Here is a 25,981-nt window from a genome sequence, read left to right on the forward strand (position 1 = left end):
CACACACACACACACACAAAGACACCTACATATACCTTCAACTATCTACCGATCTATTGATCGATCGTGAAGTAGGCCAGTGTCACTAAAACAAGTACAGACATCTCAGGAAATTTCATGCTATAAGCAACCTATATAGCAGCTTTACTCATTTATATAAGATTAAAAAAAATGAGTGTGATTAAAAAATGAAAACAAAATATATTAAGAAAAAAGACTGATATATACAGGATGAAAAGGTAGTAGAGGAACGAAGAAAAAAACACTTTAGGTTGATTTCATAACTGATACACAAAGACTATATATTAACAAATTTTAACTAAGATCATATATAAGCATACAAATTTTGTGTATACACACATTTGACATCTCTGCTCTACTTCAATCATTATCTCATTATATTCATTATCTTGAATGGAATATCTAAAATAGTAAAATATTTAAAAGAAAACAAAAGAAAAAATTTTGAGATCATGGATTAAGCAAAGAATTCTTAGGCATGACACCAAAATCTGATAAATTAAACAAAAAAATCTGATAAAATAATTTCACAAAAATTAAAAATTATTGCTATATCAAAAACACAAAAAACAAACTTACCCTACCAAAGGGAAAAGGGAAGGAGGGTTAAAAGTATGGGATTAACAGATACAAACTACTATACATTAAACAGATAAACTATAAGGATTTAGTATAGGAACTATATTTAATATCTTGTAATAACATATAATGGAAAATAATCTAAAGAAAAAAAAAAAAAACTGAATCATTTTGCTGTACTACCCCTGAGACTAACATAAGGTGGTAAATCAGCTATACTTAGAAAAACAAAAAGAACCAAAAAAAAAAAAAACCAAAAAACCTGTTTAGACTGGGAGAAAATAACTGCAAGTCACATATCTAGAAAAGGACTTATATTCAAAGCTAAAAAAATGAACTCAAAATTCAAAAATTTTTTTAAACTTAAATGCACAAACAATTTGAACAGCGATTTCTCAATGAAAATAGTAAAAAAGGTCATGAGTAAAGCTCAACATTCATTATTACAAGGTAAAAACAAAACTATAAGGACGTACCATTACACAACAGGATGTCTTAACCAAAAACTCAACAATATCAAGAAGATAAAGAGTAACTGGAACTCTCAAACATTTCAGGTGCCTAATAAGAACTTCAGTTTTGGGGAAAAGAAGGAATCTAAAATTTTCTGGATTTAGGTGCTCCTATCAATAAACTTCTATTTTTTCACAGTATTGAATAAAGGTAAAAAATGAAAAACAATTTTTATCAAGTATGTAACTTTTTAAATCTAATCTCTGATTCAAGCTTCTTTTCATGTATGAAAACTCCATCAGAAACAAAGGAAATTAGTTTCCTTAATTGTAGCTACGGAAAGACAGAGCGGTCAATGGGTAAACAGATGCTTAAAATTTTTTTTAAATAAATTATACATTCCAATGGTTCTCAAAATACATAAAACAGTATTCAGAGAGAATTCTATCCCCTTTTCCCTCCTCTCCTCTACCTATCCTCCAAACGAATACCCCCATCTGAAATATACACTTGAGGGTAATCAGGATTACTGGTTTCTTATGCATCCTTACCGAGTTTCCTTTGAGTGTATACAAGTAGATACAAACATATATAATTTTTTTTTTATGGCCACACCCCGGCATACGGAAGTTCCTGGGCCAGGGATTAAATCCGAGCTGCAGCTGCGATCCCCCTTGCAGCTGTAGCAACATCAGATCCTTTAACCCACTCCAGGGATGGGACTGGCACCTCTGCACAGACCCACACTGCTGCCAGTCAGATTCTTAACCCACTGCACCATAAACATATACTGATTTTCCTCATCTATCTTACAATAACTTCAAAAAAAAATAGGAAGCTATATGTAGAATTCAGCATCTTGTTTTCACTTAATATGAGGTAGTATTAAGTTGTATTTAATTATTACTACCTTTAAAAAGTACTAAAAACACAGACAAATGCCAAATACGAGGCTAAATCAAAGTCCTACATTAAAATGTTATACACATACTCAACAATTTAGGTTTCAAGGTTGTCAGCAGCACTGATGTGAAACTATATTAAGAAAATGTTAATGATTTATATAATTGTAAATGAGAAACAAGACTTACTGGGAGTTAGCTGAGGCTGCTTGCCTATCTCCAGTAAAACATTAACCTCAGTGAGATCCCAAGTGGCCTCTTTAAAGTATGGCAATTCTAAGGCTTAAGCTTAATCTTCACAAAATTAATATGTGAATAAACAAGTTAACTTAGGGCAAGGACCTCCATTTTCAGCAACAGTAACTACTCAAGTGGTATGGCTAAAAAACAAACAACTGAATAGAGACAATATATTCCATAAATAGACAATACCATAACAATCCTTGGCTTCTCCTGAATAAAGTAACAAAAGAAATGCTAGGAACACTTGAAACCCAGAAAGTGTACCACACAATTTTCCTTTTGGGTGCAAATTCAAAGAGGAGATGGAAACAAAAAACATTTTATTCTCTAAGCCATAATGAAGCCTGGATTCTTTTCACCGTCAACTTTATGTCTTATTAAAAAAATTAAAAACTTTCATAAGAAAATTAATTTGTTAATGTGAGCCCAAGGCATACTTTATCATGAAATTAGTATATCAAAAATAAATATTTAGGAGTTCCCGTCGTGGCGCAGTGGTTAACGAATCCGACTAGGAACCATGAGGTTGCGGGTTCGGTCCCTGCCCTTGCTCAGTGGGTTAACGATCCGGCGTTGCGTGAGCTGTGGTGTAGGTTGCAGACGCGGCTCGGATCCCGCGTTGCTGTGGCTCTGGCGTAGGCCGGTGGCTATAGCTCCGATTGGACCCCTAGCCTGGGAACCTCCATATGCCGCGGGAGCAGCCCAAGAAATAGCAACAACAACAACAATAACAACAACAACAACAAAGACAAAAGACCAAAAATAAATAAATAAATAAATATTTAAAGGCTTATCAAAAAGAAAATTAAGACCTAAAGCCTACTAAGTATTATCCATTAAAAATTTTTTTATTTTAAATCTTATTCAAGCACAGTCGACTTAAACAATGTTGCTGTGGCTGTGGCTGTAGTGTAAGGCCAGCAGCTGTAGCTCTGATTTGACCCCCAGCCTGGAAATCTCCATATGCTTAGGGTACAGCCCTAAAAAAAAGGCAAAAATAAATAAATAAATAACTAAAACAGCATCAATGTCTGTCCTCAAAATGCTGAAAGAAAAATTAGGTAAGGCAAGTATATAACGCAATAACTGTAATTCAAGGACTCATGAAAATGTTGAATGTTCTGATTAAAAGTCTTATATGTATTTACAAAGAGGATCCTCTGATCACTACCAATGGAATTTTTTTTTCCTTTTTAGGGCTGCATCTGCGACATATGGAGGTTCCCAGGCTAGGGGTTGAATTGGAGCTACAGCTGCCAGCCTATGCCAAAGCCACAGCAATGCAGGATCCAAGCCGCATCTGCAACTTACACTACAGCTCACGGCAACACCAGAGCCTTAACCTGCAGATTAAGGGCAGGGATCGAACCCACAACCTAATGGTTATTGGTCAGATTCGTTTCTGCTGCACAACAACAGGAACTCCTGGAATTCTTGAAATGAAGATTCACAGGGATTACTCTGGATTTACAGGGATTTAATAATCAGAAAGAGGGGAAAAGCCTTTATAGGGGAAGAAAAATATAAAGAAAAACAGATGTTAAACTACATAGTATATTTTGGAAATCTAAGCATAAGCAGTTAGGTATGGATAGAATAAAGCATTGTGGGAGGTATGAGGGAAGCGTAATAAACTTAGTAAAATCCTAAATTCACTAAAAATAATTCACAGATTTCAGGAGAAATGATACTAAGTAAAGTCTCTAAATAGACATATTATTTAAGAGTTTAGGGTTTTAAAAACCCGTAACATTCTGCCCAGAGAGTACAAAAAAAAAAGCAATTCAGCTTATAACTTAAAAGGAAAGCTCAGATTACCTCTCCATCATAAGCATCCTACAATGTCATAAAAATTTCTACCTACAAAATTATGCAAAAGAAATAATTTAATATTTATTATTTATCTAAAAGATCTCCACACCTGTTTCAACGCAATTTCACAAATGAATAATCTTTTCTGTAAATTTGAAAAGTACATACTAAATGTTTTCTTATGTTTCTTTTTCCAGTATTTTAAAACCTTACTATTAACTTGAAAATTATTCTGCCATTTTACTTATGATTAATAAACATACCCACAATTGTTTAAAAGAACTTTTTTCAGGAGTTCCCGTCGTGGCGCAGTGGTTAAGGAATCCAACTAGGAACCATGAGGTTGCGGGTTTGATCCCTGCCCTTGCTCAGTGGGTTAAGGATCCAGTGTTGCCGTGAGCTGTGGTGTAGGTTGCAGACGCGGCTCGGATCTTGCGTTGCTATGGCTCTGGCGTAGGCCAGTGGCTACAGCTCCGATTGGACCCCTAGCCTGGGAACCTCCATATGCCGCTGGAGCGGCCCAAGAAATGGCAAAAAGACAAAAAATAAATAAATAAATAAAAAATAAAAATAAAAGAACTTTTTTCATTTTCAAAGTTACATAAGTTGAGCATAATGTTAGTACCAACATAATGACATGATTTCAGGAAAGGGCTATATATTAGCATGGTTGTGATTTTAAACTCACAACCAATTATAACCTATATGTCAATAATTTGAAAACATGGTTTAAATCAGGACAGCGCTACTTTTAAGTCTGCAATTCCTAGAAAGTATTAATTTCATTTACTTCTAAATCTTGATATTGAAAAACAAAAACTGCATATAGACTCTTACTCTGATAGCATTTGCTGAATGGGGCACACTTGAGCTGAAGTTTATAGAGATTTTGGGGAAACAGTAACAGAATGCAAAAGCCACAGTCTGCTCAAAGTAAAAAAGCTAGTAAGAGACTCATCACCCTCAGGAACCAGGAACAACAAAAGGCTAACTAACCACACCTTGAGATAAGAGTAAATCTACCCTACTCTTTCCACTCTCATGGGTCTGCAAAGAAGGCTGGGTTGGCACTGAACAAATAAAACTGTAAAAATTCCTTTGAAATTGTAACCATAAACCAGCTTTCAAATGGATTCATTCACATCACCTTAGCAATACAACAAAAAACCTTTAAGCTTTGAATTTAAAGTAGTCTAAGACCATGCCAGATGTATGGCAGACTCCACAGCAAATCCTCCCGAGAGAAATTTTACCTTCATTCTAAGCCTCACAATATTCTCACAAACTTCCCAACCATCTTAGCCTGGAAAGGGGGAGTGGAGAGTAAAAAATTAACTAAATACAAGGTAACATGACTGAGAACCATCAGAAAGAACAAAGAGGAAAAACTTTTAAGACCTGAGAATTGACAGATAGATAAAGAATAATTACATGTATGTTTAAAGAAATAAAAGACAAGTTTAGAAATCTGTGAGAAAACATTTTTTTTTATTTTCTATAAAAAGGGCAAGTAGAATTGGAAAAGAATAAAATAGAACTTTTAGGTATAAGAAAACAGATTGAGAAAATACCAAAAAGCAACAGCTGAATGTAAAAGTTTATTAAATACCACTGAAAAGAATAAATAAGCCAGAAGTCAGGTCAGAGGAAATACAGTACAGAGACAAAACAATAAAATAGTAAAAAATATATTGATAAGAAGAGTGTGATGAAGTCTACTTTAAGTCTAATTCAGGGTTTCACTAATGAAGGAGAAGGAATATTGTACTAGAACAAAAAAAAGCATGACCTTGTCTCCATGGGATACACAGCATAGTAGCAAAGGCTGACATTCATTAAATAATCACTAAAATATGTAAAATTATGCCTGGAGTAAGTGAAATTAGGAAAACTTAGTAAGTACTTTCTTCAATTTGGACTGTGAGTTCAGAGAGCCTTTCCTTGCAGAAATGAAGTAATGTTTGAAATACAAGTTAACTATGAAAGTGTTCTAAGCTGAGAGAACAGTATGTGCAAGGGCAGGAGAAAATACTACATTTTTCAAGAATTCAAAGAAAATTACAGGGATGGGCTTCAAAGAACAATGGGGCAACAGAGGTAGGGGTATGGGGTAGTTCATTAAGCTAGAAGGGCAAGATCATGCAAAGACTTATTTAAGTTTGGTCTTTTTCTTAGGATGAGAACATACTGAAGGATTCTAAGCAAATCAGATGAAAAAGTTTTCAGTTGAAAATATATTATTGATAACTGACTGACACTTTTTGGTAACTCAAGAACACTGAGAATTTTTTTTTCTTTTTTTTTGTCTTTTTGTCTTTTTAGGGTCGCACCCATGGCATATGGGGGTTTCCGAGCTAGAGATCTAATCAGAGCTGTAGCCAACCAGCCTATGCCACAGCCACAGCAATCCCAGCCATGTCTGCGACCTACACCACAGCTCATGGCAACGCCAGATCCTTGACTCACTGAGTGAGGCCAGGGACTGAAGCCATAACCTCATGGTTCCTAGTCAGATTTCTTTCCACTGTGCCTTGACAGGAACTCCTGGAAATTTTTTCTTTAAACCATTACCAAATTAACTTTTTTATAGTAATCAGGCACTTAACTGTAAACATAAGTTTAATAAAAGTTAACCACAACTACAACAAATGATTTAAAGAAGGTCACTATGAATCCATTATTCCAGCTGCAGAGGAAATCCCTTATACTACTGAGAGGTAAGAGAAAGGTGTCTCCAGTAACCTTTTTATTTTCTTTTATGCCAATAAAATTTTACAATTTCCTTGACTTCAAACTGTTCATGTTTTTTCACTGTTTTGACATTTTTTTCTCTATTTAATTTTTAAATTTCTGATTGTAAATATTTACCGTGTTTAGTTGTATCTTTCTTACTAATCAGTTCATTTTAACCATTTTTAAATTTTTATATCATTTTTCAGATATCTGAAATATAAATGTCATATTTTTACTTTATTTATTACAATTGAGACAAACATGCTAAACACTGACCCCCCCCCCCTTTGGGCTGCCCCATGACATATGGCATTCCCAAGCCAGGGATCAGATCTAAGCGTGACCTGAGCCATAGCTACGGCAATGCTGGACTGGGCCTGGGGATCAAACCTATGCCCCAGTCTCCAAAGACACAGTCAACCCCACTGGGCCACAGCAGGAACTCCTAAACACCGACTTTCATATGAACTTGTATATTTCACCTTCCTCTAGTTTCATTTACTATATTTACGTTAACTTTTACACTTTCTTTTACCTTTATTGTTCAGAGAATATTCTGTTTGAATTTTCAATTTCTTTATTCTACAATTTTTACTGTTCCATAATCTTTTAGCTGTTTGAGCTAAAAATCTTTATATTAACTTTAAAAAAGCTTATCAATTCTATTTAAAAATAAATGTCTTATAGCACTTTGTTGATGAGAATGAAGATTTTGTTTAAAAATTAAACATAAAAAAGCAAATGTTTCTCTAATTTCTCTCATATGTGTCGTAACCTCCTTGTTTCCTCTTTTTATTGTGAAATAATTTTAATTCACAAGAAATCACACACAAAAAAAAGTCACCTAGTTTCTACTACTAATAATGCTGCAGAAAGAGGGAACCCCTTCAGGGCCCAAGTTTAGGCTCTTATTTAACAGTTAGCAATTAACTGTCTAAGGAGATTAGTGAAATGATGAGACAAAAGATTTCCCTGGGAAGGGGTGCCAGGCAGAGAGCACTATGGTAAGGGAATCTAGAACTGCCTTGTCACATGGCTTGCAGGTTTTATGGAAATGAGGTTAGTTTCTGAGTTGTCTCTTGGATTCCATTTGGTCTGTCTCAGGGTCCTTCCTGGTGGTGTGCACACCTCTCAGCAAAGATGGATTCCAATACCAATGATTTTAGAATGTTGGTGGTCTGCCTCCACTTACTGGCTCCCCCCAAATTCTACCAGTTAGTTTTCAGGGCAGCACCACGTTCTTTATCCAGGCCTCCTGCTGTGAGACAACTCATGCAAGCAGCTACTGCTGTGCCTGGCCAAAGTGGGTGGTCAATGGTTCCCTAACAGTAACATCTTATAGAAGAATTATAGCATTCTATCAAAATCAGGAAATAGATATTGATATAGACTACAAATTTCATTTCACCAGTTTTATGTGTACTAAAATTTGTGTGTGTGTGTGCATACAATCTATTCAATTTTATTATATGCGTAGATTCATGTAACTGACAACTACGACTTTTAGGAACTGTCCCATCATAAGAATCCCTAGTGCCCTCCCTCTACTTATAAAAACCTTGAAACAGAGCCTAAATTTACTTACATAAGAAAGGGTATAGAGCTTCTCTTGGAAAAGAAAGATTCAGGCAGTCTGTGGACAAGCAAAGAGAGATCAAAGGCTGAGGAGTAGGCAAAAAAGATTTTTTTAAGGAGGAACGAACAGCTATATAAGAGTAGCTCTTGAGGAGAAAAGGGATGCAAAGAAGATTCTGTAGGACTTTTGTTCCATGATGACTTCTCTAGTTACTTATTCAAAAAAGAGTGGATGGACATGTGTGCTAATTTTAAATATACGTAATAGAATAGGAGTTCCCACTGTGGCTCAGCAGAAATGAATCCGACTAACATCCATGAGGATGCGGGTTCAATCTCTGGCCTCGCTCAGTGGGTCGGGGATATGGCAATGAGCTGTGGTGTAGGTTGCAGACACTGATCAGATCCTGCCTTGTTGTGGCTGTGGCATAGGCCAGCAGCTGTAGCTCTGATTCGACCACTAGCCTGGGAACTTCCATATGCCTCAGGAAGCAAAAACAATAATAATAATGAGAAAGGTACTAAGTTAGAAGTCTAGCAGACACAACTTTATTTGGACCACACAATGATGAAGTTTCAAGACAATCTAATTTAAAGCCCAATAACACATTAATTTAGCTGAAATAGGCTACATGCATCAATGTGTTTCTAAAATAAAATTTATCTGGTGTTCCAAAATCATTCATATGTTCTTCAAATATGCTATATTTAAATGGACTGTGTGTACTCCAACGAGGAGAGGAAAAACTCAGCTTAAATAACATTTATTTTAAATTTAAAATTATAATATCACTAAGGTTATACAATCTATTTATCAGTATACAGCAGTGCAGTATTATAGCAACAAAAAGATTTCAAAAGACTTCATCCAAATCCATACATACCACTACTACATATATATTACTGACCACTATACTTCCTAGATTACAAAAGATAAACTGACTGCAAATGTACCATATGTCAGAATACCAGAAATCTCCTGGCATTACTCAATAAAAAGTAGAAGACAGAGACATTCAAAATGATACAAATATTTCTAGATCTGTAATAATTTCTTTACCAGAAAAGGTCAGACTTCCTTTTCTTCACTCTGAAAGTGGATTATATTGATATGCCTTACCTTCAAACCCTCCCTGAAAAGACAAGACCTTGGAAATCATTCTTATGTTCTCTGAAACCCTTAGAGAAGCCCCAAGATCAGCACAACTATCTTTGGGTTTACGTAGTTTAAAAGATATTACAATGGTCTGGATAGGTATATTCCTTGGTTCATTTACTGATTTCAACTATATGACCTTAAAAATATCAAAATCACATTTAGGAAGTTTGTACTGTGGCTCAGCTTTAAAGAACAAGCATCCATGAGGATGTGGGTCTGATCCATGACCTTGCTCAGTGGGTTAAGGATGCATCGCTGCTGTGAGCTATGGTGTAGGTGGCAGTTGCCACTCAGATCCCATGTTGCTGTGGCTGTGTTGTAGGTCTGATTCGACCCCTAGCCAGGGAACTTCCATATGGCACAGGTGCGGCCCTAAAAAGCAAAAAAAAATAAAAAAATAAAAAATGAAAATCAAATCACATTTAATTCACAAAGCAGTACACACACATTAATTTCTCTACTTAGTTTTAAAGAAAGATTTCTGAAGAATATTCACATATATACCTAGAGGGGAGGAAGAAAAGTAGGGTGGGAAATCCTAAAAGGACATATTACAATCTGTCAACCAGGGATGCCTATGGAAAACAAATGAAAGAGAATGAGAAAAGATTATCGTCTTTAACCTTATGTAATTATTTAAACTTTTCAATACACAGTTACTTCTGTCCTCACTAACTTACTTAACTACATCATGTCTCAGTTTATTTATCTGTGAAACAGGAATAGTAACAATACCTGCCTCAGGGGATAATGTAAACTGAGAAAAATGCCTGGAATTTGGTAAGCCTTCAAAAATCAAAGGATGTTGAAGTACTGAAACTATTACATGTAAGAAGGTAATAAAAATGTACATATTTTTTTTCAAATGTGCTTTAAAACAGTGTCAAGAGAGATCTGTATTTTTCATAGTACTCTTCACAACTGCATTTAAATAACTGTGTGTCAGACAGCAAGGACCATACTGTTGGGATTCACAGTACTTACGTAAGGCAGAACACATAGAAAATGTTAAAAAATATTTATTGAATGAAAGAAATTATCACACTACTATATATAAAGAGATAGCCAAAAAGGAACTACTGTATAGCACAGGGAATGCTACTCAACATTTTGTAATAACCTATATGAGAAAAAAATTGAAAAAGAATGGAGATATATATATATATACACACATATATATATATAACTGAATCACTTTGTTGTATACCTGAAACTAACACAATATTGTAAGTCAACTACATACCAATAAAGTTTTAAAAAAGGAAAAAAAGAAAAAGAAATTATCATGCAACATATATATATAAAATGCTGCTGCATTTTAAGTGATTTTACTTGTAACCATTTATAAATTAAAACAAATGAGTATATATACAGTGAAAGAGAAGCTTCTTATATAAAGAGGCAAGCATTTCACTCAACACAAAGCAGGCTTTTTGCCCACAAGACTCAAAATAATTTCTCAAATTAGGCAAGGCAACCATATTTCCAGACAGGGAGAAAATGGAATCAACACTCTCCATCTTTATTTTACATGGTTAGCTGCTTTGGGCTGCTTTGAATTATAACAGAAACAAAAGAAAACACCCAAGAAATTCCAAGTATAACAAAAAAGACAGATATGGGAAATACTTGTAATGGAAAGGTCAAATGATCAAAAAAATGATTCCAAAATAATTTTAGGATATTGAGATTTTTCATAAACCACATGCAGAAGATAACTCACTATGCCTCGTGAAAGGGCTCTGAACCACATAGTGTCAATTGTGACTTCCAAAGAAAGGGATAACTAACTAAAGGTATTAGTCTGACCCTCTGGGATGGATGACAGACTAAAAGTCAGCCACATGAACAGTTTGTGATGAAGCCTCAATAAAAACAATGAAAATCAAAGGCCTGACTGACCTTTTCTATAATAAGGAAATATCTTAAATAAATATAATAATTTATGCTTACTGTCACACATTGTGGCAACAGATAATGCTGTCCAAGACTCCACAGAGAAAAGATGATCAGGCTCCATGTCTAGACTTCCACTGGACTCTTTCCTTTTTTGGGGTGCTGTGCTTGTAGCATATGTAAGTTCCCATGTCAGGGTTTGAACCTGAGCCACAGCTGTAACCTATACCACAGTTGTGGCAACATGGGATCCTTAACTCACTGCACTGGGCCAGGGATCAAACCAGCACCACTGCAGAGACAACACCAGACCCTTAACCTGCTGTACCACAGCAGGAACTCCTTGACTCTGTATTTTTGTTTATCCTTTCTCTGTAATACTGGGTTGAGTGTAACAGTTTTCAGTGAATTCTGTGAGTTCCACCAGCAAATTACTGCACCTGGAAGTGGTTTTCAAAACCCGTGAACTTGCAATGATGTAGTAGTAAGGGCAGCCTTGTGGAGACTGTTTAAACTTTACAGTTGGCTGAAATTACTGCAGATGGTGTCAGAGGCAGGATTCATGCAATAGATGCTAACCAGCTGAACTATGCAGTTTGGGAAGAAAAAGAATGACAGGGTGGGGAATGACAAACTTCCTGATTCCTGGGTGGCCAAAGGGAACCCATATGAAACAGCAGCTGTACAATGATCAGTTAGTAGAAGTAAAAGTTATCAATTTAGTTTAGAAAATTAATATCATAAAAATAGCCATACTCCCTAAAGCAATCTACAGATTCAGTGCAATCCCTATCAAATTACCCATGACATTTTTCACAGAACTAGAGCAAATGATCCAAAAATTTACATGGAACCATAAAAGACCCAGAATTACTAAAGCAATCCTAAGGAACAAAAACCAAGTGGGAGGCATCACCCTCCCAGACTTCAGGCAATATTACAAAACCATAGTAATCAAGACAGTGTGGTACTGGTACCAAAACAGATATATAGACCAATGGAACAGAAGAGAGAACCCAGAAATAAACCCAGAGATTAAATACGGTCATTTAATCTCTGACAAAGGAGGCAAGAATATAAAATGGGAAAAAGACAGTGTTTTCAGCAAGGGGTGCTGGGAAAACTGAACAGCTGCATATAAATCAATGAAACTTGAACACACCCTCACATTATACACAAAAATAAATTCAAAATGGCTTAAAGACTTATTCATAAGACAAGACACTGTCAAACTCCTAGAAGACAACATAGGCAAAACATTCTCTGACATCAACCTTACAAATGTTTTCTTAGGTCAGTCTCCCAAGGCAACAGAAATAAAAGCAAAAATAAACCAATGGGACCTAATCAAACGGACAAGCTTTTGCACAGCAAAGGAAACCATTTAAAAAAAAAAAAAAAAAAAAAAGACAACCTAAGGAATAGGAGAAAATAGTTTCAAACAATTCAAGTGACAAGGGCTTGATCTCTAAAATATGCAAATAACTTACACAACTCAACAGTAAAAAACTCAACGACCCAACTGAAAAATGGACAAAAAGACCTAAATAGACAATTCCCCAAAGAAGACATACAGATGGCCAACGAACACATGAAAAATGCTCAACATCCCCAATTATTAGAGAAATGCAAATAAAAACTACTATGAGGTAACACCTCACACCAGTTAGAATAGCCATCATTAATAAGTCCACAAATAACAAATGCGGAGAGGGTGTGGAGAAAAGGGGACCCTCCTACACTGTTGGTGGGAATGTAAATTGGCACAACCACTATGGAAAACAGTATGGAGGTACCTCAGAAACAGACATATGACTCAGCAATCCCACTCTTGGGCATATATCTGAACAAACCTTTCCTTGAAAAAGACACATGCACCCATATGTTCACTGCAACACTATTCACAATAGTCAAGACATGGAAACAACCTAAATGTCCATTGATAGATGATTGGATTAAGAAGATGTGGTATACTTACACAATGGAATGCTACTCGGCCATAAAAACAAATAAAATAATTCCATTTGCAGCAGCATGGATCGAACTAGAGACTCTCATACTAAGTAAGAAAGAGAAAGACAAATACCATATGATGTCACTTATACCTGGAATCTAATATATGGCACAAATGAACCTTTCCACAGAAAAGAAACATGGACTTGAAGAACAGACTTGTGGTTGCCAAGGGGGAATGAGTGGGAGTGGGATGGACTGGGAATCTGGGGTTAAAAGATACAAACTATTACATTTGGAATGGATAAGCAATAAGATCCTGCTGTATAACACTGGGAACTGTATCTAGTCACTTGTGATGGAGGATAATGTGTGAAAAAGAATATATAAATGCATGTATGACAGTAGAAAAATAACAGCACTGTAAACTAACTATAAAGGAAAAAATAAAAATCATTTTTAAAAAAGTTACCAATGGACTTGAGACACAATGGATACAATTTCTAGAGAGCTGGCTTACTGGATAAATAATGAAATGTAAAAATGTTTACATGAGCTAACTATATAATCTCTTGATTACTGTTATCTGTAATAGTTACTGAGAAAGTTAAGGGAGATATTGGGACAGATCCCAATGCCTGGCCAAACTTGGATTTGGGCCAGACCTAATTATAACCACTAGTCACAGATGTACTTCTATAGATAACGTAATACTAAAATAACAAATGATCAAAGATTTGTAAGAAAATAGGTAAAGAAAAAGGAGTCAAGGTATTTGTCCCAGCTGGGTAGAAATCTTTAAATGTTTAAAAGAAATGGGATGAATAAAGTGGACATTGGTGACATCAAAACAAGATCTTACAAAACACTTTCAGAGGCTGGGCAGAGTGATAGGCCCTGCTGTTGGTCCTCCAACATTAAAGGGCCTTAAACAAATATGGTTTATTCATTCTAGTTTGGGAAAGTCTTAAAAATGAGAAAGAAAGATGACTCTTAAAAAAAAAAAACCTAACCTCAAATTGCCTGAGTTGATGTTTCCACAGTTTAATCAAGATAAGGTCTAGTGAGAAGGCCTGGGTCCCTTGGCTAAGCCCCAGCTGGGGTCTGAAGATCATATGCCCATAACTGGGTAAAACAGGATAAAAAAAGAGTTGTTTCTGTGACTCCTTGCTAAGGGAGCCCCATGCAATAAAGTTTTATTTACTGGTGAAGTCCTCGTAGAGGTTTAAGTTAGACTGAATAGATACAGAAATGCAACAGACTGTAAAGTGGCTGTATGTCTTTTATCTGAATGCATTATGGAGGTATTTATTATGTCTGACTGGGGATGTATGTCTATTTAGTGTTCCAAAACACAAGGCATATAAAATTACCTGAAAGGCAATGCTGACTAAGCATGCTAAATGGGAACCAATGAGGATGCTCTAAACCACACAAGTTAATTTCAAGTAGCACAGAAAAAAAGCTGGACACATTCTCAGTACAACTGCCCTATGAATGGGAACTTAAAATGCCCATATCTTTGACTCTTATTTTTCAGGCTATATCTACTATAATAGATCCCATTTGGGAGGCAATTTTGGGGTACTAAGAACTTTTCTTATTTTTATGTTTTTGCTTTTTAGGCCCACACCCATGGTGGTTCCCAGGCTAGGGGTCTAATTGGAGCAATGCCAGATCCTTAACCCACTGAGCAAGGCCAGGGATCGAACCTGCAACCTCATGATTCCCAGTCGGATTCGTTACCCACTGAGCCACAACAGGAACCCCCAATTTTGATTTTAAAGAGAAGTAACATTCAGAAGAAAAAGACTTTGAGTTCCCATCGTGCTCAGTGGAAACAAATCTGACTGGTATTCATGAAGACACAGGTTCAATCCCTGGACTCGCTCAGTGGGTTAAGGATCCAGCAACGCTGTGAGCTGTGGTGTAGGTTGCAGATGTGGCTTAAATCTAACATTGCTGTAGCTGTGGCGTAGAGCAGCAGCTACAGCTCCGATTCGACCCCTAGCCTGGGAATCTCCATATGCTGAATTGGCAAGAAGAAGAGAAGAAGAGGAAGAAGACAATGAAGAAGATGAAGACAACAAAGGCAGCGAAAAAGAAGAGAAAGACTTATTAAAATCAAGCAAATTAGAGGGAGTTCTGTTTCAGAAGGAAGGCAAGGATGGGAATCAGCCTATGATGATAATGAGTTCTTAGTGAAATGGGTCAGGCAGACTTAAAAAATGTTGGGCACTAGAACTGGGAAAAGACTAGTACTCTGACCCAAAAGGGCTTCTTGACAGATTGAGGTCAAAATAGCCTTGGGAGGAGTTCCCATCATGGCTCAGTGGAAATGAATCTGACTAGTATCCATGGTTTGATCCATGACATTGCTCAGTGGGTTAAGGATCTGGAGCGGCTGTGGCTGTGGTGTAGGCCAATGGCTAGAGCTCCAGTTCGACTCCTAGCCTGGGAACCTCCATATGCTGCAGGTGCAGCCCTAAAAAGATAATCAATTAAAAAAAAATAGCCTTGGGAAATGGACCTCCACCTTACTTGCTGAGGCTCAAGGAGCACAATCGTGGGATTCTTATAGACCTCTAAACCTACAGAATTTCTTTGGGGGCTCTTGTAATTTATATAAATGCACTATGACTGCCCTTGCCCCTATGACTGATCAAAATAAGACAGACCTTGTAATATAAATAGCAGTGAGACCAACTGTTCTCAATACTCCTTGTAAACTCCCAGTAGGAGAGGAGGGGACCTATCTAACACCACACAACGGAAAACAGTCTTAGTAAAAGCTTGTGAAAGGAGACAGAAAAATTGGCTTTGTTCCAAACTGACTTAGAATCCAGGAAAGAAAAAAACAAAAAAAGGACTAAGGGTCAATTGTAACTAAGCCTGTCCATAATAGTATCTGATATTCTGATACATGGGCAAGAGTCAATTTTGTTAGGAGTATAGCAAACTCCTCTACAATACTGACTGATTTAAAGAACAATGAAATGAATTATCTCATGACCACACTGCCATACGGCATAACTCTGCCACTGTAAGATTCAATTACCTTACATAAATGTCTTAAGATTGATAATTAAATGAATCAAAAGATTTAGCCCTTTCGGGAAATATCACTGATAGAAAAAGAATGGTCTGAGGAAGAACCAAACTAGGTTTAGCTAACCAACAACTAATTTCCTATCTACATAGTTCTACATAAGTTTATCACAAGGTATAAACAGTGCTAGATCATGGTGGGGGGTGAATAATTAGTACAAGAATATGAAAATGTATTTAATAGCTTTATAAATCAGATTAGCAGTTTCTTTAAATCTATCCTTACTCCACATACCCTCCAAATGTAAGGTATTTCATATAACATTATGGATGTTACTGTGAATGTCATATAAATGCTATACTAAGTGCAGATGCTTAGACAAATGATTATTTTGCTTTAAGAGAGCACAGGCTAAAGGCTACAGGGATAGCCTGTATAGTGACAAATCAACCCTAACCTATCCAAAGAGAAGTCTGGCCTAGATTTCAGCTACTGGAAGATGATCTCTAGGCTCCTATGATAAAAGTGTCCTTATCTGCCTAAGGCTTTGGCCAAAGGATGGTCTAATATATAATTTATGATGGGGACTTTGGGCATTTCAATATCACTTTCAATTTTCAGAGAAAGTGATAACTACCAGGTGTTAGTCTGATCTCCAGAAGACATGGAACCTAAAGCTCAGATATGCAGAAAGCATGTGCTTGAGCTCCAATAAAAACTATGGACATCAAAGGCTTGGGTGAACTTCTCTGGTTGGCAATAGTTTGTGGCCAAAAGGATATAATGCTGTCTATGAATTTCATGGTCCATGCATAGATCCCCCCATACTCTAAGCCTTAGGCATCTCTTCTCTTGGCAATCTCTTCTTCTTTCTCTGAAATAAATTACAAGTATCACAGTTTTCAGTGAATTTTGAGAGTCCTTGTAGTGAATTATCAAACTGGAGAATGGGTCTGGAAAACCCTCAAACTTCTGACTGGTGAGAGGTGATTTTATGGGATCACTCTAAAAAATGTATAGCTGGCTAAATTCACTGCTGTGCTATACTGAGGTTTTTATTTATGTATCTTGTTGCTTAATCTTTACAACTCTATACAGTAGGTACTATTATGATAAAGATAGTAAGACACAGAAAAAATAAGTTCATCCAGATATTAAGAATAAAGAGCATAGTAGAGATCTGAACTAGGGAATCCAATATCAAGGCTTATGTCCTTAATATATTACGTTGCATTCCTAGACAACTGCTAAGCTTCTGTGGTCTTTTTCAGCAATTACATTCTCAGCAACTAAGACTAGAGGATCTTTAAGGTTGTATCAAACCAGGTACACGTGTAAGCAAACAGTAATTCAGAGTAAAAAACAAACCTTAAATAATCTACATTATATTCTGTCTTTTTGGGGGGGGGGGGGCTTTTTACAGCCACATCCATGGCATGTGGAAGTTCCCAGCAAGGGGTTGAATCATAGCTGCAGTTGCTGGCCTACATGACAGCCACAGCAACACAGGATCCGAGCCAAGTCTACGACCTACACCACAGCTTTTGGCAATGCCAGATCCTTTAACCCACTGAGCAAGGCCAGGGATCAAACCCACGCCCTCATGGATACTAGCTGGGTTCGTTACTGCTGAGCCACAACAGGAACTCAATTGTTATTTTTATTAGAAAGTCTTTCTTCATACCATTAAGAACAGATATTAAAAATGCTGTATTAAAAAAAATGCTGTATTAACATAAAAAGTAGATGTCAAAATATATCAAGCAAAGCCTAAAACAAACTACTAAAGAAATTCATTTGAAGAAAACTATTTCTGAAGTAAAAACTGCTAGACAAACTAATTACATTAGAATTTCCAACTTCTTTGGAAATAATATTTGTTTTTATTGAAAAGATAATTTATTACTTGAATTTTATTTGTTTCTATAAAGTATACATAATTATAGTTTTTAAAGCTACATAAACTCTCAGAATATTAACTGAACACCGTTCACAATTTTTGAATATCCAAATTGTTTCCTTTTTTCATCTTTAGTAAGACTTAATGAACATCTTTCTGCATGTAACATTATGCCTTTCATTTTTCTTAATCTTTTTCTTCTTTTGGCCATGCCTGTAGTATATGGAAGTTCCTAGCCCAGGGATCAATCCCAAACCACAGCAGTGACAACGCTGGATCCTTAACCCACTGTGCCATAAGTGGATTCCACGCCTTTTATTCTTCTATCTGTAGTACTGCCTGAGTCATATTAGGTATCTGATAAACTGGCTGAACTGAATATAATTTTTACTTTTTAATAATTATTTTATAAGGATAATTTCTAAGAGTAGAAATAATGAATCGAGGCAGCTTCTTTACAGTCCTTAAAACATAATACTTTCCTCCCAAGTAATGTCATTTTATGACCCAAAAGAAATGAAAGACATGCTCAATCACTGCAATATTTCCCAGTATTAGACTTGATCATTTAAAAAGTTTCTTTACTATATATAATTTGATCTCATAATGTGCTTTACTTTGCTGAGAAGTAACCATCTTGAAGGCCTTTACTACCATTCATTATTTACCAAGTACAAAGAATTGTAAAACTAATAATTACAATTCTGAAAACTCAATTATCAACATGCAAAACATTTTTAAATGAATTTATGTCAAAGTTCAATTCATAGTTGGAGTGTGGCATATCTTCACATATCAGTAAAATCTAGTCATAATCTAAGTTTAGTAATGTAAGAGCCAGAAAGAAATGTAATTTCGTTCCCAAGAAGGGAAAATTCTAGTCTATTCTGAGAGGGCTTCTTTCAGAACAGAGAGCAACTAAAAAGTATTTTTATTACACAAGTAATCTAAAAGAAATATACTGATGAAGGTTTATATGTTTATGATCTAATCACAATTCCAAGTCAAACCAGAATAACTTACCTAGTGAAAGAGAAGCTACACTGTGAAGAGGGAGAAATCAGAGCTTCCTAAAACTCACTCAAAAAATTCAGATAAATGACTGCATATTTTGCATATTAAGTTGAAAATGAAGTTATAAGTACATTCCCCCTCATGACAAGTTAAAGAATCTCATTCGTATTTGGTTAGAAAGAGGCCATCTATTATAAACATTTTCACTGTTTTTGACTACTTGCTACATTTAAAATTGGTAACTTACATATTTTTACCACAACTTGCTGATTATACTCTCCTATCCTTTGATCTTAGCATAAAATAACAGTCAGGAAATTTCCTATAATTCCCAGCATGGTTCTTTTTCACTAGCTGGGACAGAGTAAATTCATCACTTTAAAATAAGCATTTACTCAGTATCTAAGATGATACAGCACTGTGCTAGATTCCTAGGAATGATACAAAGATGACCAAGACATGATTCCTGTCCTCAAAGAACTTACAATCTAGTAGGGAAAGACAGACATGTAAACAAATAGGTATAATACAAAGCAGAATGTGCTAGCCACTAAAACAGATATACAAAACAAAGTTCTATAGGAGCACAAGATGGTGAGATTAATTCTGCTTGGGGTGATCTGGAAAACTGGGCCAGCAGAAAAGTAGTAGAAAACTCAGCCCCTTAGAACATGCAGCAGTGTTACAGCCCAGCTGGGTTAGGGTCAAAACCCCACTCCCCACAGAAGGTTTTCCTAAAGGAGATGGAGCCAGGGCCCTAACCCAGTTAGGTAGGTGACTCGTTGATTTCGAATATGAATGCAACACTTTCTTTCCCTGGTGCAGATAAATATGATTTCCTGAGTATTTTAGCTTATTAAAAAAAAATGAAATTTAGCAACATAAACATTTAAGTTATTTTGGCCTCTGTCATCAGAATGGCCTCAGGTGCACTGCCATGAGCTGTGGTATGGGTCACAGACACGGCTCGGATCTGACGTTGCTATAGCTGTGGCTATGGCGTGGGCAGGCAGCTGCACCTCTGATCTGACCCCTAGCCTGGGAACCTCCACATGCTTCGGGGTGGCCCTAAAAAGACAAAAACAGAAACAAACAAAAAAACAAATGACCTCAGGTGGTACCCTGACCAGGCAGAACCAAAGGGAGAAAAAAAAAAAAAAAGACACCATTTAAGCATGTTACATGTGTGGCACTGTAATCATGTTTTGCAATTTATATCTTGGTAAAAGAGATGAAGAGAGAATTCCAGAGAAGTACCCTGGGTATTATACTCCTCCACATTTTGTTGAAGTTTTATTTAGTTTTCAATTTTAAAGTAACCTTTGATAATAGAATTTTTAAAATTCTATCATGATTTCAAGAACCAGCAGGTATAAGCTGGTTTCTACTAATTCCTTACAATAAGAAGGAGACTATATAATACAACCAATATGCAGTGTTTACCAGGTACCACACAGGTGTGAAAAAACTAGAAAGAAGAAAATAAATACAAACATATGCTTAAGTATAAATAACAGAAAAGCAACTATCAAGTGCACAGAATTAGAAACATTAAATTTGTAGAAAATTAAAAATGAGACTAACTTTGCATTGCATTTCATCCTGATACCACCTCATATCTATTCCTGAAATATCTAAAATTTGTATATATAGTATTTTATTGTTATATGAATTCAGAAATACTGAATTTCATAACTGCTGCTTATAGATCCTTTAAATAAGCCTCATTTTAATGAAGAGAGAAACAACAGAATCTTAGTCCTATGTATTACACATAAATATTTGCAAAGTGTTAAAGTTAAATTGATTATTTTCTAGAGTATACCATGCATTCTGTTTTAATTATTTGTTCTATTGTTTTTTACATAAGGAAGGAAGGAAGGAAGGAAGGAAGGAAGGAAGGAAGGAAGGAAAGAAAGAAAGAAAGAAAGAAAGAAAGAAAGAAAGAAAGAAAGAAAGAAAGAAAGAAAGAAAGATTTCCTGACCATGTGAATTAAGGAGAACATTACATTATACAGATTTTAATTATAAACATACAATTCAAAATGTCTTTCTCTCACAAAATTAGCCAAGCAAACCATGAAAACATATATGACAAAGTTATAGTATATGTAATAATATTTTTAAAGTTTATAATACCAGAAAAATGCAAAACCCCAATAACTGAAAGAAGACAATTCACAAAAATACTAGTTGATAATAAATATGAAAAATTCATCCCATTAAGAAAATGAAAATTAAAAGTTCTTTTAAAATATTAAATTGGCAGATATAAAAATGATAACATTCAATTCTGTACTTCTTAAATCATAAAAATTCTCTTTAAAATGTTTGGGTTTTAAAACAAGATGTTTTAAAAATAAGTAATCAATGTTTACAGGTGGGATGGGGGAGTTGGGATCAGAATAAGATGAAAATATTCATGCACTAGGGGCAATGGTCAAAAGTACAACTTTTAAAAAACTTGGGGAGACTATCAGATTTTTTTTACACTTTTATTGTTTTCAAGTTCATACTCTTTGATTCTACTACTGTGAATCTAAATTTTAAAAATAATCAGCAGTTCAAAGATTAACATATTTATGTTATTTATAATCACCAAAAAATTAGAAACAACTATAATACCAAACATTAGGAAATGGATCATTGTAGGATCAAACATTATGCAGCCATTAAAAACTGAGGGAAAATGTATAGGACAAAATATTAAGTGAAAACAACCAGGATCTACAATTTTAATGCTGTCTTAGCTAAAACTATGATTAAAAGAAAACACAGATTTTGTATCCTGTTACTTTGCTGAATTGATTTATTAGATTTTTTTTTTTTTTTTTTTTAAATTTAGGGCTGCACCTGTGGCATATAGAAGTTCCTGGGGTAGGGGTCAAACTGGAGCTGCAGCTGCCAGCCTACACCACAGCCATAGCAACACCAGGTCCTAGCCATGTCTGCAAACTACACTACAGCTCACAGCAACACAGGATCCTTAACCCACTGAGCAGAGCCAGGGACTGAACCCACATCCTCACAGATACTAGTTGAGTTTGTTACCCCTGAGCCACAATAGGAACTCTCCATTCATTAGTTTTAATGTGTGTCTATGTGTAATCACGCAAGGTCATATAATCTGCAAATAATTTTACTTCTTTTCTAATTTAGATGCCTTTTTCCCTTAGTCTGTTTTTCTCACTGTATTTTGGAAAAGCTTCCAGTTTTTCACAATTGAGTATGATGTTAGCTAAGCAGAAGGAGATAAAATCACCATATGAAAGTCAACTCATTTCTATATGCATTTCTATACTCTAAAATAATGACCAATCTGAAAATAAAACTAACAAAACAATTCCATTTATAATAGCATTATAATAACATTGAAAATAATGAATTACCTTGGAATTAATCACAGAGGTGAAATACTTATAAAACTAGAAACTACAAAATACTGCTGACAGAATTAAAGGGATATAAATAAATGGAAAGACATTCTGTGTTCATGGACTGGAAGGCTTACTATTGTTAACAGATGAGTAGTATCTAAAGTGATCTACAGATTCAAGGTAATTCCTACCAAAATCCCCATGTTTCTTGCCAAAACAGAAAAATCCATCCTGAAACTCGTATAGAATCTTTCAAGGGACACTAAACAGCTAAAACAATCTTGAAAATTAGGTGAATTATTAATTTCGAAACTTACTACACAAAGCTACAGAAATTGAAACAATGTGGAACAAAACAGACCACCCAGAAATAAAGCCTTATATGGTAAAAGGTGAGAGTTCTGACAATAGTGTCAAGAATATTCAGTGGAAAAAGGACAATCTTTTTCCACATTTCCACAAATGGTGCTGGGAAACTGGATATTCACATAAAGAAGAATGAGCTGACGCCATATACAAAAATTAAGCTGAATCAACAGCCTACACGTAAGACCTAAAACAAAAATCTTAGACGAAAACGTGATAAAAACTTTGACTGATTTCTTGGATAGACACAGATAACAGAAGAAAAAAACAGACAAGTTTAAAAATTTTGTGCATGAAAGAAAGGCCCTATCACCAAAGATAAACACAACCCACAGAATGACAGAAAATGCTTGCAGATCATATCTGGTAAGGGATACTACATACACAATACTACAGAGAACTCCTAAAACTCAACAATATAAAAACAAACCACCAAAGTAAAAAATGGGCAAAAAACTTGAAGACTCATTTTTCCAAAGAAGATATACGAATGGCTAATAAGCACATGAAATGATGCCTAACATCACTAATCATTAGGGAAATGCAAATCAAAACCACAAGGACACACTACCTAACACCCATTAGGACGACTATTAAAAAACTGCGGGAGTTCACTGGTGGCCTAGCAGTTAAAGATCTGGCATTGTCATCAGTGTGGTAGGGGTTCAATCCTTGGCCCAGAAACTTCCGCATACCATGGGCATGCCAAAAAAAAGGTGGCAAAAAAAGCAAGTGTTGGCTAGAAATGTAAAACAGTATGGCTGCTGTGAAAACATGTGACAGTTCCCCCCCAAAATCAAGACAGAATTACCATATAATCCAGCAATTACACTTCTGGATATTTACCGAAAAGAATCAAAAGCATGTTCTCAAAGAGATACAGGTACCCCCAAGAGCACAGAAGTATTCTTCACAACAGACAATATGTAAAAGCAATGCTAGTGTCCACCAAGAGACAAAAGAATAATAAACATAATGTGGTACACAGAAACAATGGAATATTATTCAGGCTTATAAAGGAAGGAAATTCTAACACAGGCTACAGCATGGAAAAACCTTGTAGACATTGTGCTAAGTGAAATAAGCCAGTCACAAACTGACAAATACTGTATGATTCTACCACAGAAGGTACAGAGTAGACAAAATCATGGAGACAAAGTAAAACTGTGTTTGCAAGCATCTGGGAAAAGGAAGAAAGGAGGGTTGATGTTCAATGGGTACAGAGTTTTAGCTTTGTGATGTGGAATAATTTTATGTAGATGGATGGTTGTACAACAACGTGAATGTACTTAATGCCACCGAAATTTATACTTAAGAATAACTAAACTAGAAAATTTTGTTAAGCACATTACACCACAATTTAAAAAACTTTTATTGATTCTATGCTTGAGAAAAAGAAATCAGACAAAATTTTTATAAGAAAATATGTCAAAGAATTAAGTTAGATACTCCTTAGAGGCTAAAGTGGAATGATTATGATTTTCTACTTTATACCACTTAGCACTTTTATAATGTGAACTTGGTTTATATAAAAAAAATAAGTTTAATTTTAAAAAGAAATTTGGTGCTTAGGTAGTTCTGTGAGGTTAAAAGACTTTCAACAAAAATTTCTAAAATTACACTGAGAATTATTATTAAAGAGTATTTCTAAACATAAAATTTTTCCAAAATTAGTAATTGATGAATATATAGTAGGAATTCACCTTGATTGTTAACTGTCTCTAAGAAAGAGCAGAGATTTTTCTAAAGTTCTGTTTATTCTTTAACAGAACTGGTTCTTTATGGTACTGAAGCACGCTTTGGTATTACTGATGTTAATGCTTCCTGCCTAAGAGACTTTTCGTACAGAAATCATATGTACAATTCCTCAAAGATTATATCCAATTTTTTATTTAAGGTTTACAAAATCACAAGGCATGCTAGTCATGGTTTTAAAAAAGTCATAATAATAATCCAACATACTCATTCAACAAATATTTTTAAAAAATCTACCACGGATAAAATTATTTTGCTAAAGTATTCGAACTATCCTATCAAAAATATAGCTCACAGATATCTTTTATCTTTCCATATTATATTTTCTTTTAAAAATGTCATTAACTCATCTCATCCCCTCTCTCCTTCCCTTGCTGTCTTTTTAAACACTTACCTCCTCAGACTTTTAAAGGGTTAATTAACTAAAAGAGAAAACATATAAACACTAAAATTATCATCAGGTAAAACTACCCTTATAGGTAAGTAATTTATGTTGAAAAAAATATGAAAGTACCTACCCTGGAAATATATATACAAAATACCTGAGATATGACTTCAAAATATTTCTTTGATATCAATACAAAAAAATTACTTCATTCAAACTGACTGTCAAACTCTGCCACAAAACAATGGTTAAAGAGATGCAGCTTTTTTTCCGGTAGAATATTGTTTTGTTAAGTATGTTTCTTTCATAAAACTCTTTTTAACTGAACATTTATTGAAATCTATGTTTTCCCAAATGGATTATCTCCTGAAATAAAATAATTTTACTTATTACCTGAACATCCACAACTGATAACAGGAAGATTATGACATGACCCTCTATACAGTTAAAAACACGTGTATATAACTTTATAGCTGGCCCTCCATATCTGCAGCTCTGCATCTGCAGATTCAATTAATTATAAATAGTGTAATACTGTAGTCTTTACTGGAAAAAAATCCACATATAAGTGGACCTGTACGGTTCAAACCTATGTTGTTCAAGGGTCAACTATAATTTCACATTAAATATCTGCTATTATCCACAAAAGATTCACTCAATTTTGACTAAATTTAATAAAGCAAGGAAAAGCATTTGCCACTGAAAAATTTATAAAAAGTATCCTTTTATTGTTCGACATCTCTTTCAGCAAAGTTCTTTCACACTGCATACAATTCAGTCAACTACTTTTTAGTAGCTGTCAATTCAAT

At 35.1% G+C, this 25,981-nt stretch overlaps 1 protein-coding gene, 1 long non-coding RNA gene and 1 other non-coding gene across 26 annotated transcripts in view; 1 reads left to right on the forward strand and 2 right to left on the reverse strand.

Moving 5' to 3' along the window:
- LOC102165048 (uncharacterized) overlaps nt 1-25,981 on the forward strand; it is a 1,242,341-nt gene that overhangs the window by 276,438 nt on the left and 939,922 nt on the right. The gene's annotated exons all lie outside the window — the stretch shown is intronic.
- JMJD1C (jumonji domain containing 1C) overlaps nt 1-25,981 on the reverse strand; it is a 325,118-nt gene that overhangs the window by 157,540 nt on the left and 141,597 nt on the right. The gene's annotated exons all lie outside the window — the stretch shown is intronic.
- MIR1296 (microRNA mir-1296) lies at nt 19,976-20,060 on the reverse strand. Its single transcript, NR_037203.1, has one exon. It is a non-coding gene; the product is annotated as a microRNA mir-1296 (primary transcript).

This window comes from Sus scrofa, chromosome 14, assembly GCF_054392235.1.
Source record: "Sus scrofa isolate SSC_HxYL_T2T_F1_AM1 chromosome 14, Sscrofa_HxYL_maternal_Yorkshire_Landrace_v2.0, whole genome shotgun sequence".
Lineage (NCBI taxonomy): Eukaryota > Metazoa > Chordata > Mammalia > Artiodactyla > Suidae > Sus > Sus scrofa.